This window comes from Protopterus annectens, chromosome 15.part0 (assembly GCF_019279795.1).
Source record: "Protopterus annectens isolate FY-2018-M chromosome 15.part0, PAN1.0, whole genome shotgun sequence".
In the NCBI taxonomy this organism is placed as follows: Eukaryota; Metazoa; Chordata; order Ceratodontiformes; family Protopteridae; genus Protopterus; species Protopterus annectens.
This window is the reverse complement of record NC_056749.1, coordinates 68,228,664-68,248,701: the sequence shown is the minus strand read 5'-3', so window position 1 is coordinate 68,248,701 and position 20,038 is coordinate 68,228,664.

The window sequence follows — 20,038 nt, the reverse complement described above, 5'->3', positions numbered from 1 at the left end:
TTGATGGACATGCTTCACCTAAAGAAAACCTTATCCCCTCGAGCCACACACTCTAGGGATCTAAACCTCATCACAACAATAAATAGGACGTGCTGGATGGATTGATTCCTGTCCCAGAGACTTCCCATACTTTGGAACAAGATTCCAATCTACATTAGGCAGAGCTACTTGTTAACACTCTTCAAAAGAAACCTTGACGAGTGGATGGGAAACAGAAAGTTTACCCCAGTGATCACTTCAGTGGCTCTGTTGGACAGAGGCACAGGGAACTAATCTAAGGGGGCGGTGAAAGCCAACACATTCTGGCTAGGCTTATAAATGCCTTTGAGCAGATAGCCTAGTACCTACCTATGAACCTATGAATCTAAAAGGATAGCGGTTGCCAAGAAGGCCACCAGGAAAATTCACTAAGAAGGCACCTGGACTGAAGAGGAAAGGATTTCCACGGAGTCTGGAAGAGCCAGTGCATAATTTAGGTACATAAGAAAATGTCAGGAAAATGTGAAGGGTTTGTCTTAAACTGGAAGGAGGAACACAGGCAGCAAGAAGAATTTCTTGCATTTGTGGAAGCACTTCTTCATGTGGATGCTTGTGCAGCAGTGTCATGGGCTATCACTCAAAGAGTCATTGAATTAATTAATCATTCAGAGCAATCAGTATTTAATTTTAGTGCACCCTTTGTTAATTCTATCTTATTTAGGAACAGAAGCAAAAATTACAAGCAATAGACACAATGTAATTATTTATATCTGATGACTGGCAGGTGGAAAAGGGTCTGAAGATCTTGTGCAGCCATGGCCTAGGCACAAATATGCTACACAGCAGCAGAAAAATACAGTAACACAGATTCTTATATTGCTGCAATACAGCAATAAACAAAGGTTTAGTAAAGCATTGAATACATAACGGTAACTAAGTGAGAAAAATTAATGGACATAATGACTTTTAGAACAAATCATACATACGTGGAAATTCAAACTGCACAGGTAACACTACAATTGTTTTAGTAAGTAAGTGGTTAGAGCAGGGGAAATTACAAATATTCTTAACCATTATCCATTAATCATTTACATGCAGACTCGTTAAGGAAATGCTCATATACAGTAGTTTTGAAAGTGACAATGCAATCTAAGACCTTAAGCTGGGGGGGAGAGATTATTCAACAGAGATGGACCAAGTCTCAAGAAGGCCCTTTCTCCCATCAATAGCTTAAATAGTCTGCAAAAAGAGATGTGGTCAGGTTGGGAAATTCTTAGGGAGCAGGTTGATTCTTTGATAGAAAGGAGTCTTTTCAAAATGGGGGGGCAATATCAAAATATCCTTCATTTAGCATTTTAATATTACAAAGTGGCTCTTTCTATTACAGCAAGCCAATTTAGTTTCTGTAAAAGAAGGCAGTACTGACTGCAGAAGGCAGAAGGCAGTAAGCAGTGTAAATCTACATATTACTTTTTCAATGGTCTGTAATCTTTGAATGTCTTATGAGGAATGGAAGGTGAGGAGAGAGAAACCATATGTATGTGTAATTGTAAACGCATATTATTTCATGTCTGTTCATGTACAGTATATTACTGAATGTAAGAAAACTACAGATCTTTCTTCATTTACACTAGAAATTGATAAACAGTGTGCAACATCACACTGATGTCATCCATAATAATTTAGTTTATTTATTTATTTTGCCTTTGTTTACTGGGGAAGTCTGACTGGGCAATACCCATTTTCAGTGGAGGTCTGGGGAGAAAAGCTACATTTGCTTACATTGCATTATATTAAATTCCAGTCAAATACAAAGTAGTTACATTTCAATTTACATTTATACACAAACAGTAGTTATATTTCTATTATCATACATTTTGACCCTAGAGACTACAGCGGTATTTTAGCAGACAAATTAGTCCTAACTTTACCCCAATACCCACACCGTTGCCATCATTGTGCTTAAAAAAATAGTTTTTCCTAAAATGACATTGGAACAACATCTCAGGTTGCATTCTCATCAGTGCCAGGTATGCACTGAGCCTCTATTTAGTGTTCAACCTATCCATAGAGTTTGGGCTTCATGCCTGCAGAACAGCCATTATGATTCCTCCTTTACCGATATGGATAATCATAGGACCAGCAGCCTCACCAACGTTGTATACAACCTCCAGGTACCTCCTCCAGACACATATATACGAAAAGAGAAAATATCCGCTGGACTGTACAATCAAAGGGCTCTCCTCCAAAACCACAATATGCTCCACCACTCGATGTTAGCCACAAAATTTATTTGATAAAAAACAACAGAGCTACTACATATAAACGACTTCATCAGAATCTAATAAACCATTAGGTAAACTCCTTAAATACTCATGCAAAAACTAATTAATGCCCAATTAACCAATTAGGACTTAAAACAGTTGACAATTACATGGTTTAGCCACACTAAAGTGCAAAGACTGTTCATAAAAATCTAATACATAATAATCTAATACATAAAAAGTCTAATGCATAAAACAAATGACTGCAACAAGTGTTATCATAGAAAATGTTGTCGCAGTAAGAATTATCCTGTATTTGAAAATTTCTTTTAGTAGTACTTTTAAAATAAATATAAATATAATTATATAAGTATATAAGTATATATGTATATAGAGGGGCAAAAGTGAAGGAAACATATTGTGAACATTCAGTATCATTAGTTCATGTTAATAGGTAAGAGGAAACAATGGGGGAACCCCTTTAAAAAATCTAATGTATAAAAAGAAATGTATATGCAATAATAGTATATTATGATAATAAATAGCCAATAAATAATTGTTATAAATACTATAAATATTGTAAAATATGGTGATGAAATACAATCCTAACGACCCTATTAGTAATTTAAACATTAAAACAAATTTAAAAACATGATAATAATAATAATAGTAATGATAGTAATAATGATAATAGTAGTAGTAACCATTAGATTGTTAATTCTAAGTTAGTGAATTTATTAATTTATTAATTTATTTCATAATAACCAACTATTTTGTTCTAGAATTCTGTTTGGGGTTATTGGCTAAAAGTTTAAGTGCTGGTTTAATGGATAAATGATCATTCAGGCCCATATAGTAACATGCATCTAATCTCATCTGCCAGATAAGCTCCCTGTATTCCAAGAAGGTTTCCCAGTCTCCCCCCCATCACATGCCTTCACTTCTTCCAGTACCCAAAACTTGATAATAGCATTTTTACACTTGGTAACATGTCTGAACAGGGCATTGTTTTCATTCTTCTTGGTTATATCCCTCATATGCTCGTATATCCTTGATCTTAGCTGCCCCCGTAGTATGCCCAGCATTCTATAGCAACTATAATACCTACTACTCTTAAATTTTTAACCTATACTCTTCAGCCATAATTCTTTTCCACCTGTTAGGAAAGGACATTGTGCACATCTTCCACACTTGAATGTACCTAACTTTGATTGTGCTCCCCTTTCATTATGTATACCCTTTTTCCTTTCAAACATCTTCTTGAGATTAATATTCTTCCTATAACAGAATTTCAATGGCTGTTGGAATATTGATGGTTTATTGGTCATTCTTGAAAAGATATTCCACACTTCATTAATGCCCTTTTTCAACCACCCTATCCCATAGTAATAGGTTAATGTCATGTCCACGTGGAGCGAAAAATAGTACAGAAGGGGCTTAGAGGAATTGTTTACTAAAATTACTGAACTGTTAAATGACTGTGGTTTAGCTATTTTAAAAGCTATGATAACCAGTAGTGAAAAAATTTTGAGTGAAAGCAAAATCTGTATTGACAAACTATATCAAGATATTAGCAATGATTTATTGTTTACAGTTAAAAGTAGATTCTAATGTATCTAAAAATTATAAGAGGAAAATGGGGAAAATTGAAAGGGATCTAAGAGAATATAGGGAAGGTAGAGCATATGTGAATCCAGACAAAAGGGTAAACAATAGGCATTTCCCTGACGACCGAAAAAAAAAGGGGCTTTAGGGAAGATTTTTTGATAGACAGGGAATAAGAGCAAACAATAACGGGTCTTTCTACAATAATGGTAACAGGAGTTTTGTAGAAGATGAAGTTTGTAGTGAAATTGACCAACAGGACCCTTTAAAGAATCAAAACCGGAACTTTTATCAGAGGAGGCAGGGAGGAACAAGATACAGATAGAGCAAGATTATAGTAACAATGATGTTGAACATAACTTAGGAGAACAATTTAATGGAAACTTGAGTGTTCAAAGTGGTAACCTAGGGGATGGTGCTGAGGTAATGACAACTTACAGTGTATTTCAGGAGCTCATGACACCACATTGTGTCCATGTCGAAAAGCAGACGAACATGGTCTTATGTAACATACACTCTGAAGGCAATTTTCATATTTATAATTATACGGAGCTAGAGATAACTCCTGCATTTTTTGGATTGTTTATGAAGGGGTTTTCTTTCGTACCCATGAGAAAGCCTAAGATAGAGGAGGTCCTGCTAGATATCAAATTATTTACTGGGAAGTTAAACCTAGGGCTCATGTTCCAGGATACAAATATGGGTAGAAATTATAAACTAAAGAGGACAAGCATTTTCAATCCCCCCCCTTCAACATGATATTCTGAATTTTGAAATATTCATTTCAAATATGGTGAGACAAGGTTTCGGTCCCCAGAGGGGACCATATGATTATAGTAATTTAACAATAGAAGAAATGGATGCCCTTAACAAACTTCAGGGCAATGAGAAAATAAGGATTATGAAACCTGATAGGACCACTGGGACTATACTAAGAAAATGCTTGAAATCCTGAACAATGAGGGAAGATACTGTATAATATCCAGGAATGAGGTGAATATATGTTACAAGAAAATAGATTTAATTCTTGAAGATAACTTGATGCAAGGTTTAATTGACCTGGAATTATATAATTTTTTGAGGATCCCAAAACCGATTGTTCCTGAAATATTTGGGATTCCCAAGATACATAAACAGGTAGAAAATCCACCTTTGAGACCCATAGTTACATCTCAGGGTTCAAAGACTCAAACATTAGCAATTTTTGTGGATACTAAGTTGAAATTATTTAACAGGGAATACCCTCATATTTTAATAGATTCTTGGGACTTTTTAGGAAAGTTTAATGGAATTCCATATCAGGACAACTATTCATTTATAACTACTGGCCTTATATGGTTTGAACAGATATTGACTGATTTTAAGTTTTTGGATAGTAATGATTTTAGATTAGTCCTTGAGAGCATGGAACTAGTATTGAAAAATAATTTTATCTATTTTGAAGGGGACATCTACCACCAAATGGACATATCATAATGTTCTTCTGGGAATTGAACTATGTGTTTGTTTCATCATGCAAAAAACATATTATCAATTACTTTTATTGTTTGGGATGGTACAGTTAAACAGATAGACAAATTTATTCAATACATTAATACTACAACGGCATTCCTCCAGTTTACTTTTAAACACACTTCTGACCAGGTAAATTATCTAGATGTTACTATTATTAAGAATAAAATTGACAGAAAATATAAATCTGGGATTCATAGGAAAAATTGTTTTTCAAATTCATATGTTCATTTTGAGAGTGACCACCCAATGTTCCTGAAGAGAAATGTGGTGAAGGGGCAAATGATTAGGGCCTCTAGGATGACAAGTGATATAGATGAATTCATGGATGAGGTGGAAGTGATTCAAGGCCTATTTAGTGAAAGAGGTTATCCCACTAGATTAATTAAAAATGTTAAGAAGGAAGTAATAAAGCAATGGAATTTGAAATATTGCCCGCTTTTGGAAAATACCTGGACGGTGGGCATTGGTGAGAATGGGTTGGCCAAGGAGAATATGGCAAACACCCCCAAGAATATTTTACCTCGGTTGACATTAACCTATTACTATGGGATAGGGTGGTTGAAAAAGGGCATTAATGAAGTGTGGAATATCTTTTCAAGACTGACCAATAAACCATTAATATTCCAACAGCCATTGAAATTCTGTTATAGGAAGAATATTAATCTCAAGAAGATGTTTGAAAGGAAAAAGGGTATACACAATGAAAGGGGAGCACAATCAAAGTTAGGTACATTCAAGTGTGGAAGACGTGCACAATGTCCTTTCCTAACAGGTGGAAAATAATTATGGCTGAAGAGTATAGGTTATAAATTTAAGAGTAGTAGGTATTATAGTTGCTATAAAGGCAGCTAAGATCAAGGATATACGAGTATATGAGGGATATAACCAAGAAGAATGAAAACAATGCCCTGTTCAGACATGTTACCAAGTGTAAAAATGCTAATATTAAGTTTTGGGTACTGGAGGAAGTAAAGGCATGTGACAGGGGGGGAGATTGGGAAACCTTCTTGGAATACAGGGAGCTTATTTGGCAGATGAGATTAGATGCATGTTACTATATGGGCCTGAATGATCATTTATCCATTAAACCAGCACTTAAACTTTTAGCCAATAACCCCAAACAGAATTCTAGAACAAAATAGTTGGTTATTATGAAATAAATTAATAAATTAATAAATTCACTAACTTAGAATTAACAATCTAATGGTTACTACTACTATTATCATTATTACTATTATTACTATTATTATTATCATGTTTTTAAATTTGTTTTAATGTTTAAATTATTAATAAGGTTGGTAGGATTGTATTTTATTACTATATTTATAATATTTATAGTAATTATAACAATTATTTATTGGCTATTTATTTACATAATATACTATTATTGTATATACATTTCTCTTATATATTAGATTTTTTAAAGGCGTTCCCCCATTGTTTCCTCTTACCTACAACATGAATTAATGATACTGAATGTTCACAATATGTTTCCTTCACTTTTGCCTTTCTATATATATATATATATATATATATATATATATATATATATTTATATTTATTTTTATTTTTACACATTTTATACACTTAAATAAGTTATTTTTGGGGTGCTGTTTTAAAAGTACTACTAAAAAGAAATTTTCAAATACAGGATAATTTTTATTGCGACAACATTTCCATGAGAACACTTGTTGCAGTAATTTGTTTTACGTATCAAACTTTTATGTTTTACGTATCAGACTTTTATGTATTAGATTATTATGTATTAGATTTTTATGAACAGCCTTTGCATATTAGTGTGGCTAAACCATGTAATTGTCAACTGTTTTAAGTCCTAATTGGTTAATTGGGCATTAATTAGTTTTTGGATAAGTATTTAAGGAGTTTGCCAAAAGGTTTATCAGATTCTGATGAAGTCCAAAAGGAACGGACAAAAGCGCGCTCAATCTCTTGTTTATATGTAGTAGCTGTACGCAATTCTGTACGCAATTCTTATCAAATAAATTTTGTGGCTAACATTGAGTGGTGGAGCATATTGTGGTTTTGGAGGAGAGCCCTTTGATTGTACAGTCCAGTGGATATTTTCCTTTTCGTATATAACGTTGTATACAAACTCATGGAATGTATCATAGCAAAACTCATTTATGCAGACATAGGCAACTTTCCCAATATATACCCCACCCATTTTGTTTCTGTGAAGGGAAAGTCCTGTATCCAATACCTAGTAAACTTCACTCTTTTTTCAAAGGTTATGGACAGTGGTTATTTCATACACACTACTTATGTTGACCTGTAAATTAGTTTTGACAATATCCCCTGCTGGTATTAAAAAGTTAGACAAACTTAATGTAAACCCCCACCATGCCCATTGGAGTACAATTTGTCTATTTAACATATCTCAAGATGTGAAAGCTGCTGGCATTTTCTGAATATAAAATTGTAACTAGTGGGTTATCACAAATATCATTTTCACCCCCTCCTGTTTGGCAGCTATTTTGCAGATTCTTAAGTCATTATCATAGAACTACAGTCAAACCAAGTAAAAAACACAAACTAAGAACTGTAAAAACGAAGTAAAAGACCATACTGAATCACAAAAAAATAAAGTAAGCGCTTTCATTTACTTGTATTAGCAAACTTCATCAGACAAATCAAAAACATATTACAAATCTTATATAAACATTTAAACTGTGACATCACCACTAATTTAAGAAAACCCAGCCTCCATTTAAAGTACTATGTCATCAAATATAATGAATATATAAACCTCAAAATAACAATTTAAGACAAAAATAATAATTCACAATGAAAGGAATAAAATACAAAAAATGGTACAAAAACTCTATGCATATATAAAAATATTCATAATAAATAATTATACAAATATATATTCATCTGGTGAGAGCCCTCATTTTAAGAATACTTCTGATGGAAACAGAATCATTCAAGCCTGGGGGAGCCAAGGCATTCAATTTCAGTTGCCATATCAGCTCTTTTTCATCCAACTTTAAGTCAATTGGCCCACCCCTAATATTGTCAACAATTTTTTCAATGACATGGGAAACAAAACTGTGTGTAGGGCAAGCTTTAATATGTCTGGCTAGGGCATTATTCAAGTTCATTTTCTCAACTGCATACACATGTTCGTAAATTCTATTTTTAAGGGGTTTCTGTTCTGCCCAAATAAAATGCAGGACAGTTTGTGCAAGAATTTAAATAAACAACCCCTCTTGTGTTACAACTGAACTTGCCTTTAATGTAATATTTATTATTGTGAATAACAAAAGAATTTCCAACTTTGATATATTTGCACCAGCAACAAGCCCCACATTTAAACATCCCACAATGTGGTAAATAATATTTCAAAGTACAATTCTCAAGGGACGCTTTCAGATTCCCCCCCTCTTAAACACTGTAAAGGGGGAATCTCCCACATTATTTCTAACTACATTGTCATCCAAAAGAAATCAGCAATTTTTAAATATGATGGATTTAAGTAAGAGGGCATCCTTTGAAAGGGTAGTAATAAAACTCAATTTAGCCAGAGCTAAATTAGAAGAAGCAGAAGACTGATTAAGGTCAGATGTTACAATATTAGGACCTGCCATAAATTCATTTCTATTATTTGTTAAAGGATCAATATTGGTGTTATTACCAAATTCTTCTAATTCGGGAACATCCAACCTAACACTATGGGCCAACAATGATTTAAAAATACCATTCAATCTTTTAAATTGGACTTCCCCGATAAGGTTGTCAACTAATTTACTGGGGTAAACCCGTTTAATGAACATTTCTATCAACAAGGTACATTCTTCAATAAATTCACAATACCCCACTCGGGCATCATAAATAAGCTCAAAAATGAACAAAGTCCTGGTTTGATTCTCCAAAATACTCCAAAACACTTCTGTGTGCCAAAAGAAAGATTTAATAACAGGTAAAGCTTTCGGGTTAACCACCCTTCATCAGTACATAACATCAAGTGAAAATCAAAGCCATTTAAATAGGGATAACAATTAAAACACATGATTCAGCCAGCCTAACAGAAACACCTTTCAATTATATATTTAAAACAGTACTTTTTATATAAAAAATATTTTTCTTAAAGAAATATCTATATCTAATGTATAAGACATTCCACATAAATAGTCATTCATAAATATCCATATCTAAAATATTTTCTATTTAAAAACCTAAACAATCTATAATATAATATTAAAATATATTAAGACCATATAAGTAAAAAAATCAAATATTTTCTCTTTGCCTTTTAATTAACATTGGCTTTAAACTAACTGTTACATTCAAACCTGGTTTTGCTTAAGCATCTAACCTAATAATCCACTCAAATTCTTTTAATTCTAGCATATTGTTAATATCCCCTCCCCTCATACCTAAATTGACTTCACATATTACTCTAAATTTAAAAGTGTGGCCTTCATTATCTATAATGTGCTTACTGAGTGCATTGGTTAGTATTCCCCTTCTAATTCTGGATTTATGCTCTATTATACGTTCTTTTAGTTTTCTAGTTGTTTTTCCTACATAATATGCTGAGCAATTGACACAAGTTGCTAGATATACTACTCGGGGTGTATTACATTTAGCCAAACATTTAAACTCAAATTTTTGCTTAGTTACAGGGTGCTCAAAAATGTTTGACGAATCATATTTGTCTATGCAGCAAGTACAATTTTAGCACTTCTGAGTTAAATTCTTACTTAAATATTCTTTTTTTCTTTGAAATCTTTAAAACATAATTTTTGCTTTAAATTTTCTAGATTTCTAAAGGAAAATTTTGGTTTTATTCCTATTATATCTTTTACCTCTGGCATAGTTAACATTATCATCCAATTCTTTTCTATTATATTACATACATCCCTTGTAAGGGCATTATAAGTGGTAACATGTATAAGTACGTCTTTTTTTCTATCTAACGCCCTTACTAACTGTCTCATGCCACTACTAAAGAAAGGGCTATATTCACCATTTATTTTCATTTTTACCTCTACATATACTGCATTTATATGCTGAAGAGAATAACCAAGTCCTATAAAATCTTGTATCATCTCTTCCGCTTGAAGTATAAAGTTAACATCCTCTGTATTCAGTTTACTGACTCTTATTAGCTGGGCTTTTAATACTCCTTTAAAGGTGTGCATTGTATGCATGCTATTTTTCCTAATATATCTATTGGCATTCACTTCTTTCTTATAAATCATTGTTTGCATTCTATTATGTTTAATATAAAGTCGAATGTCCAAGAAGTTTATAGCTTCTGTGGATGAAGTCATTTTAAATTTCAAAAAATTAGTTGTCATATTCAATTAATCAATGTAATTACTTAATTCATCAGAGGTACCCTCCCATATGAAAAAGCAATCATCCACAAATCTTTTATAGAACTTTATCTTAGCATTAAAGGTATTACAGCTATTTAGAAGAAATTGCTGTTCCCATTGGTACAATACTAAATTTGCATATGTATTCACTACTGGGGTGCCCATTGCCACCCCAGTAAGCTGAAGAAAAAAATGTTTGTCAAACAAAAAAATATTTTTTGTCAAAACAACATCCAATAAGGCACAAACATTTTCTATTTCCCTTGCTTGCATGCATGTTTCAGAACCAAGAAAACTTCTTATTGCATCCAGCCGATATTCATTTGGAATCACAGTAAATAGTGATACAATGTCCAACGTTACAAACATAAATGTTCCATCAGTATTAGATTCATACCATTTATAGAAATCAGATAGAAAGTTTTCAGTGTCTTTAAGAATACTTGGGCACTTCACTAGATATTTGCTTAATTGCATTTGCAAATATTTGGAGATGGGCTCTGTCACCCATCCATTACCAGACACTATCGGCCTAAGAGGGGGGGTCATCCATATTTTTATGTACTTTAGGTGTACCATAGATCTGTGGTATTCTGGGGCAAGGTACAGAAAAATAGTTAAAAAGATCAATAGAAATATCCTGAGTTAACTGCAAATCATAGATTATCATATTAACATCTGTTATACATTTTTACATCATTAATATTAATTTCTTTAAAAGTTACTGGATCTGCAAGAAAATTTTTGAATTTTTCAAAATATATGCCCCTATCCATTATAACCACAGCTCCCCCTTTATCTGCCTGCTTTATAATAATATCATCATTTTGTTCCAATTCTTTCAACGCCTTAAACTCTGGATATGTTAAATTATAAAACTTTTTCCTATTTGTCCTCATGTATAACTGCCTTAACTCTTTTTCTACTACATTCATGAATGCAACAATAACAGGATAAGGTTGAGGTATAAAGGTACTTAGTTTTCTACAAACAGATGACTCAGTTGAAGTTTGTTTAAATATTACTTTTAAAGTCACATTCCTTACAAAAGTTCTTACATCAATAACAGCTTGCACAATGTTATCTTGAGCATAAGGTATAAACTTCATGCCCTTATCTAGCAGCTCTAATTGCTCATTACTTAAAATGAGCTTAGAGATATTTACAGTACCTTTCATTATTCTTACTGCTTCATTTATCGACGAGCTGCTTTGCTGTACGTAGCAGGACTGCTGTTCTTCCTTTTTGTCGCCGGTGTTGTTTTGATAGTTCTCTGTTGCAAAGAGTCTCTTTGCTGCGAATGACCCCTTTGTGCAGCCTGTTGGTTAGCAACCTTTTTGGGTTGCTTCAATTGGAATGGCAAAAAAGAAGAAATTCCAGCTTGCTTATTTTTATCCACTATGACAAGCGATAATGTTTTATCATTGGACTTATATGAGCTTGTTGTAGTAGGCAGAGCACTTCCTACATCTCGTATGAGAGCCTCACCAACTTCCGCCCCTTCCTTAGGAGAGGTCTGTCAATTGGATGCTGTATCTATAGAAGTTTGAATATGGTCTTATTGATTGGCCAGTATAGATTTGTGCGGTTGCTCAAAAGTATCCAACTAATCCAATCCGACAGGAAGCCAATTTTGTACTTTATTATTAGCTTTATTCATAGTTATAAACTGTCCACGTTTAATTTCATTCCTCGGCCAAGAAAAAATATGACCATTTCTGTAGTCATTTAGATCGTGCTGTATTTTACTTTTTTGTTGAACTCTAATTTTACATCCAAGGATTGAATGCGATCCAAAAAAGCTTTATATTGTTCATTACATTGTGCAAAGCAAGGCATACCAAGAATATCATTCTCAAGCCTGTCAATCTCATCAATTAAATTCTTCTCAATAGGCTCAAAGAAATTGTTCATTAATTTCATATAACTTGTGCTCAATTCTAAATTGAGCTGCTGCCATTGTCCAAGTAAGTCCATATAAGAATTGCCATATGAAGGCATTTTTAATATGCGCAAACCACGTGGAACTATACCTAGCTCCAAATAGGCATGAAAACTCAATCACTGCCATTGAAGTTGTTTGTATGTTTGAACCTTCTTTTCTAGAATAACTAATGCTTTATTGAAATCCCCTCCATCTTGGTTAGCATTTTCTACTTGAGAGGATGTAGTATATGAAGACTGTAATAACGGATTAGTTGCTTTTTGAAGCAGTCCCTTTACTGATATGCTCATTTTCCTCAATTTAAAAACAAATGAAAAGAATATACCACAAAATGCGAATAATTGCTGGCTATTAATCCCTTTTGTCCAAAGCTCACAGTAGTACCAGTACACAGTGCAACAAAACGAACAAAGTCCTGGTTTGATTCTCCAAAATACTCCAAAACACTTCTGTGTGCCAAAAGAAAGATTTAATAACAGGTAAAGCTTTCGGGTTAACCACCCTTCATCAGTACATAACATCAAGTGAATATCAAAGCCATTTAAATAGGGATAACAATTAAAAAAACATGATTCAGCCAGCCTAACAGAAACACCTTTCAATTACATATTTAAAACAATATATGCTAAGACATTGGACTTTATATTAAACATAATAGAATGCAAACAATGATTTATAAGAAAGAAGTGAATGCCAATAGATATATTAGGAAAAATAGCATGCATACAATGCACACCTTTAAAGGAGTATTAAAAGCCCAGCTAATAAGAGTCAGTAAACTGAATACAGAGGATGTTAACTTTATACTTCAAGAGGAAGAGATGATACAAGATTTTATAGGACTTGGTTATTCTCTTCAGCATATAAATGCAGTATATGAAGAGGTAAAAATGAAAAGAAATGGTGAATATAGCCCTTTCTTTAGTAGTGGCAAGAGACAGTCAGTAAGGGCGTTAGATAGAAAAAAAGACGTACTTAGATATGTTACCACTTATAATGCCCTTACAAGGGATGTATGTAATATAATAGAAAATAATTGGATGATAATGTTAACTATGCCAGAGGTAAAAGATATAATAGTAATAAAACCAAAATTTTCCTTTAGAAATCTAGAAAATTTAAAGCAAAAATGATGTTTTAAAGATTTCAAAGAAAAAAAGATAGAATATTTAAGTAAGAATTTAACTCAGAAGTGCTATAATTGTACTTGCTGCGTAGACATATATGATTCATCAAACATTTTTGAGCACCCTGTAACTAAGCAAAAATTTGAGTTTAAATGTTTGGCTAAATGTAATACACCCCGAGTAGTATATCTAGCAACTTGTGTCAATTGCTCAGCATATTATGTAGGAAAAACAACTAGAAAACTAAAAGAACGTATAATAGAGCATAAATCCGAAATTAGAAGGGGAATATTAACCAATGCACTCAGTAAGCACATTATAGAAAATGAAGGCCACACTTTTAAATTTAGAGTAATATGTGAAGTAAATTTAGGTATGAGGGGAGGGGATATTAACAATATGCTAGAATTAAAAGAATTTGAGTGGATTATTAGGTTAGATGCTGAAGCAAAACCAGGTTTGAATGTAACAGTTAGTTTAAAGCCAGTGTTAATTAAAAGACAAAGAGAAAATATTTGATTTTTTTGCTTACATGGTCTTAATATATTTTAGTATTATATTATAGATTGTTTAGGTTTTTAAATAGAGAATATTTTAGATATGAATATTTATGAATGACTATATATGTGAAATGTCTTATACATTAGATATAGATATTTCTTTAAGAAAAATATTTTTTATATAAAAAGTAGTGTTTTAAATATGTAATTGAAAGGTGTTTCTGTTAGGCTGGCTGAATCATGTGTTTTTAATTGTTATTCCTATTTAAATGGCTTCGATATTCACTTGATGTTATGTACTGATGAAGGGTGGTTAACCCGAAAGCTTTACATGTTATTAAATCTTTCTTTTGGCATACAGAAGTGTTTTGGAGTATCATAAATAAGCTCACCAGCTTAAATATCAACCGCTATGTCACAAGATGGATTGCAAACTGGTTCAGGAATAGAACCCACATAGTCAGAATAGCAGGTGCCATGTCAGACTCTAAACCAGTTACAAGTGGTGTCCCACAAGGCTCAGTCCTGGGACCTCTCTTGTTCGGTATATATTTCTCCGAGGTACAGGCTAACACGGGTGGACTATGGCTGACCAAGTTCGCAGATGACTGCAAACTGGGTGCTGTAATCAACTCTCCAACTGACACAAGCATCATCCAAAAGGGTCTCACAGAGACGAAGAACTGGTGCCAGAGCCATGGCCTAAAGCTAAATGCCAAAAAGTGCATAGTCATCCCCTTTGGGAAAAACAAAGTGCCCACAAATAACCACATAGGTGGTAATCCATTAAGTACAGAAGAAGTAATTAGGGACTTGGGGACCCAAGTAGATAGCAATCTCTCCTTTGACAATCACGTTGCCAAAGTGGTTAGAAAGACCTTCTATATAGCCCACGTTATCATGAAAGGGTTCACATCTAGATCAAAAGAGGTCATTGTGCCCCTCTACTCATCAATTATCAGGCCCATAATTGAGTACAATGCCCCGTTTGGGATGTACCTTACCCGACACCTTCAGCAACTGGAAAGACCCCAAAAGTATCTCACCAAGAGGATCAAGGGGCTCAAACAGATGCCCTATGCAGTTCGGCTAAAGAAACTCCAGCTCTACTCAGTTGCATACCGCCTACTCAGAGGCGATTTATGTCTGACGTATAAAGCCATGTCCAACCCAGAATTAATGGACATGCTTCACCTCAGGAAATCCAAATCCCTTAGAGCTACACACTCCAGGGACTTGAACCTCAGCACAGAAATAAATAGGACATGCTGGAGGGACAGATTCATATCCCAGAGGCTCCCCTCACTCTGGAACAAAATCCCAATCCATGTTAGGCAGAGTCCCTCACTGACCCTCTTCAAGAGAAATCTTGACAAGTGGATGGGAGATCGTAAGTTTACCCCTGGGATCTCTTCTGTGTCCCTGCTTGACAGAGGTACAGTAAACTAACCTTAAAAGGGCTATCTTCTGTGACCTACTATACAGAGGCACAGTCAACTAATCTAAAAGGGTGGCGAAAGCCAAACACACTCTGGCTAGGCTTATAAATGCCCTAGGGCAGATAGCCTAGTATCAACCTATGAACCTATGAACCTAAAAGCAAACTAACAACATATTCCTAGCTTACAGAATAACGTATCGGTAGAGGTCAAACAAAATACCACATTGGCTACCTTTAAAAGTAGTCTTAATGACTGGACTGGTAGTCACAAATTTACATCACAGGTATAAGTAAGACCCTACTCAGTTTTGGAGCCAAGCACTATTAAGTGGGTGTCAAATGATTACATTGAGATATTGTGAATAAAAATTAAGGATTTTGGCTTAGTTCAGATGAATAATCACATTTTATTAAAAACAGAAGCTTTATCCTGACATTCTGGTCAGTATTGGACACCCTGATCAGCCCTTCTTACATTGTAATAATGCAGCCTGACCAGGGCTGCCTTATTGCAACAGAAAAGCAAATCTTATTATCACTGAATTATTTCTTTCAGTAGCTGGGTTAAAGAAGTTTTCATAAGATGCATGTGGAGACAGAATAGTGGAGCACACTTTCTGCATTTACTACTGATACTATCCTGAATACATGGAAATTCAGCAGCAATAAAAATATTTACAAAGTTACAAAAGTAGTAAATTATACAACAGAAACGATCTGCAATTTTTAGCTTTCAAAAATTACTCTAGTCATAAAATAAGCACAGATTAAGTAAAGTACAGAAACTTACTTTTTTATCGGGCCTTTCATATCTAACTGTAGACCTATCTCCAAACTTGTGGAAGTCCTAAAGAGGGAGTGTGCATGCCCAAAATGGTAGCAGATGGTTGCTACAGGCTTTTTTGATTTGTATGTTTATTTATTTATTTATTTATTTATTAGTACTTGTTGGGAAAGTTTTAAAGGGCAGAAAAATCTTTTTCATGGGTAGCCTGGAGCAGAAAGTTCCACAGACACTACAAACATTACATAAATCCATAATGATTGACCTTAAATACACAAGTATACTGTTTATACATATATAACATTTGAACAGAATCAAGTCATTGCATATTTACAAATAATAAACTTAACAAAAATAAAAATGAAAGAATTAAAGTGGTGGATAGAAAACTCAAGAATTTTTCAGGTGGAGAGAGATTAAAATGAAATCTGAATGTATTAGTATATTGTATTACATGTAGTTAGGGATTTTATGTTTAACTAATGAATAAAGGTAAACTTGTATAAATATACTGAGGATTGGGTAGGGATATTTACAATATTAACAGATAGTTCAGGAGAATCACATGAGCTGAAAACATTTATGTCAGTGTAATTCCATAGTTTAGTGACAGCTATTTTATTGCTTAAACACAGACTTCTACTTCTTTTTCTAGCTTGATTTATATATTGTTATAGCAATGACTATTTATTTTGTTGACCAAAAAGAGCTTGACGACCATTTGGTTTATATACTGCTGCAGATCTTCTAGAATGTTGTTGTTCACTTTTGTGGAATGCCACATCCCCCTGCTGTTTGGTCTAGAAGAGAATTACCGTCTTCTTACAAGAACATTGTTCTGGACCTTGAGGGAAGTAAATTAGTTATTTTGCTCTCCATGATCATAATGCATGTTGCATCTAACTTTGAGGAGTATCACTGTATGGGTGTGTCGGTGCGTCTTCTTTCTTGCTGGACTTTATGTCCCTCTTTGAATGTTATGACTGATATGTTGTTGGCTTCAGGGAATGTTGCTGCTGAAATAATTTTTTATGATTGGATCTGTAGCATGTTCCATGGGGTGTTTCCCACATGACTGGGTATGAGATAACTATTTGCTATAGACTTTGTTTCAAACTGTTTTCCCTGCTATATCGTAGCTATGTTACATCATATTTGTAATCACTCATTTTCTGAATCTGTGTCTGGTCCAAGCCCTTTAGAATTCCAAACTCATTGAGTCTGCTGAGTGAGGCAAGGTTTCTTTTATAGTTAAACTGTCCTGACATTTTGGATATCCTTTTTTTTCCTGAACTTATTTATTGCTAATTAGTTTGAAGTTGTTTGTTCTTGTATATTTTAAATAACCTTTCATATTTGCAATGCAGTATAATTTATATTATTCTGGAGTTTACTTTGCATGCTTTGCTTCACTTCATTGTAATAGAGCTTAAGCTCCTTGTATTATTTGAGAAACTGAAAGATAAAATCAGTAAGAATAGCATGTTTTCAGTAAGCAATGGCATTACTACACAGCTGAAGTACATAGCAAATGTAAATGCACAAAAGTGTTCTGCAAATTTCACAGTTAGCAATAATATGTAATAGAATTCTTTAAAGACAGTGGAGAACATCTTTTGTATAACTGCAATCACAATAACTGATGCCACAAATAAAATTAAAAACTCAGGTTCCATAGTACCACATAATATACCAGGTGATTTTCTATACAATTTCAACCAAAAAAGCCCATATAAATTAGGTTAAAAATAGAATATGCATACGTTACTGACCATGGTGAAGCCAATTCACAGGGGGGGGGGGGTCATACCAGATTGAAACAATGTTGGACCCTTTAACTTCATTATTATTGTTTTAAACACATGGAATGAGCCACAGTGGAGATATCCAAAATGATGCAAAGTATGTGTTTCTGTTAGGTATGGACCAGTATGGATTTTTTGATAGGAAATGTTGCTTTTTGAATGTAAGGGAGAAGTAAGAACAGCATCCATGAAACAGACAGTGCAGGTTATTATCTTGATTGTGTTAAGGCATTCAGCACTATTGCAAGTAGGGGAATAAGTGAAAATATAAAAACTTTAGATATCAGTCATGCATAATGCAATGAATAAGACACTAGTTTAGCAGCAGGACAAAATTAGTTGGAATAGATTACCTGCTTGCTCTGTATTTGGTCCACTTGTTTTTTTTTTAATGCTCTTGGATATAAAAAGGGAAATAGGCTATGGATAGATAAATATGCTGATGCTTGCATGTTAGGTAACATAATTACTTCAATAAAAGAAGTTAAGGTTCTCTAACATAATCTACATAAAATATATACTTGATGCAGTACTGGTGTGCTTACCTTTAATGCCATTAGAGGTATACACCTGGCGCAGTACTGGTGTGCTTACCTTTAATGTCACTAGAGGTATACACCTGATGCAGTACTGGTGTGCTTCCCTGTAACGTCATTAGAGGTTTACACCTGATGCAGTACTGGTGTGCTTACCTTTAATGTGAGAGGTATACACCTGATGCAGTATTAGTGTGCTTACCTGTAGCATCATAACAACATTCAGAAAGGATATAAATTCTGGTTGTAAAATTAATGGTCAAATTATAAAAGGATAACACTGTAAACCACTTCTGGTAGAAAACAAAAGAAACATTCACTTCTGTGTATTTCCCTATGGCAGAAAATCATATTTTTGAGGCTACCTAAGGGATATGTCTAATTATTCCAAGGAAGTCATGAGAACAGTCATTGAATATAATGCCCCCTTTGGCATGTATCTGTCCAGACACACGTAACAACTGGAATGCCCACAGACATACCTGAATAAAAGGCTACAAGATCTAAACAACATGTCCTACATGGATGGACTCAAAGTGCTGTTACTATACTCGGTATCCTACAGACTGCTAAGAAGCGATCTGTATCTGGCATAGAAGGCATCCTCTGACCAATACTGATGGATTTACTGCACATCAGCATGTCCATGACATCTAAAATACTCAGTCTAGTGATGCAAGCTTCTGCAACATCAGCAGAATGGTTTGCATGGACAGCTATATCTTGCAGAGGATACAGCTGCTCTGGAATAGATTCATCCTCCACACAAAACAATGTTCATTCCTGTCCATATGTAAGATCAACTTATCTCTGCGGATGGGAAACAGAAAATTTACCCTGTACTGCTAATGGACAAAGGCAGTTCCTTAATGGTTTATTCCACACATGGGTCCCCTCAAATTATCTATGGTATGATCCCAGTTATTCTCATTAGGAGCAATATATAATTATTGACCATAATCCGCGGTGGTGGTGCTGCGGTAGCTTTGTCGCCTCACAGTAAGACGTTGTCCGGTTCGATTCTCAGCTAGAGCATCTTCTGTGTGGAGACATGCGTGAATGGGCGTTCCTTCATTGAAGGTTGTGCGTCAGGGCTGGCAACTTGGTACGTAAAACTCAACTGCCAATCATTAGCGGACCGGAGTTCCACTGTGGTGACCCCTAACCGGGAAAAGCCGAAAGACACAACAAC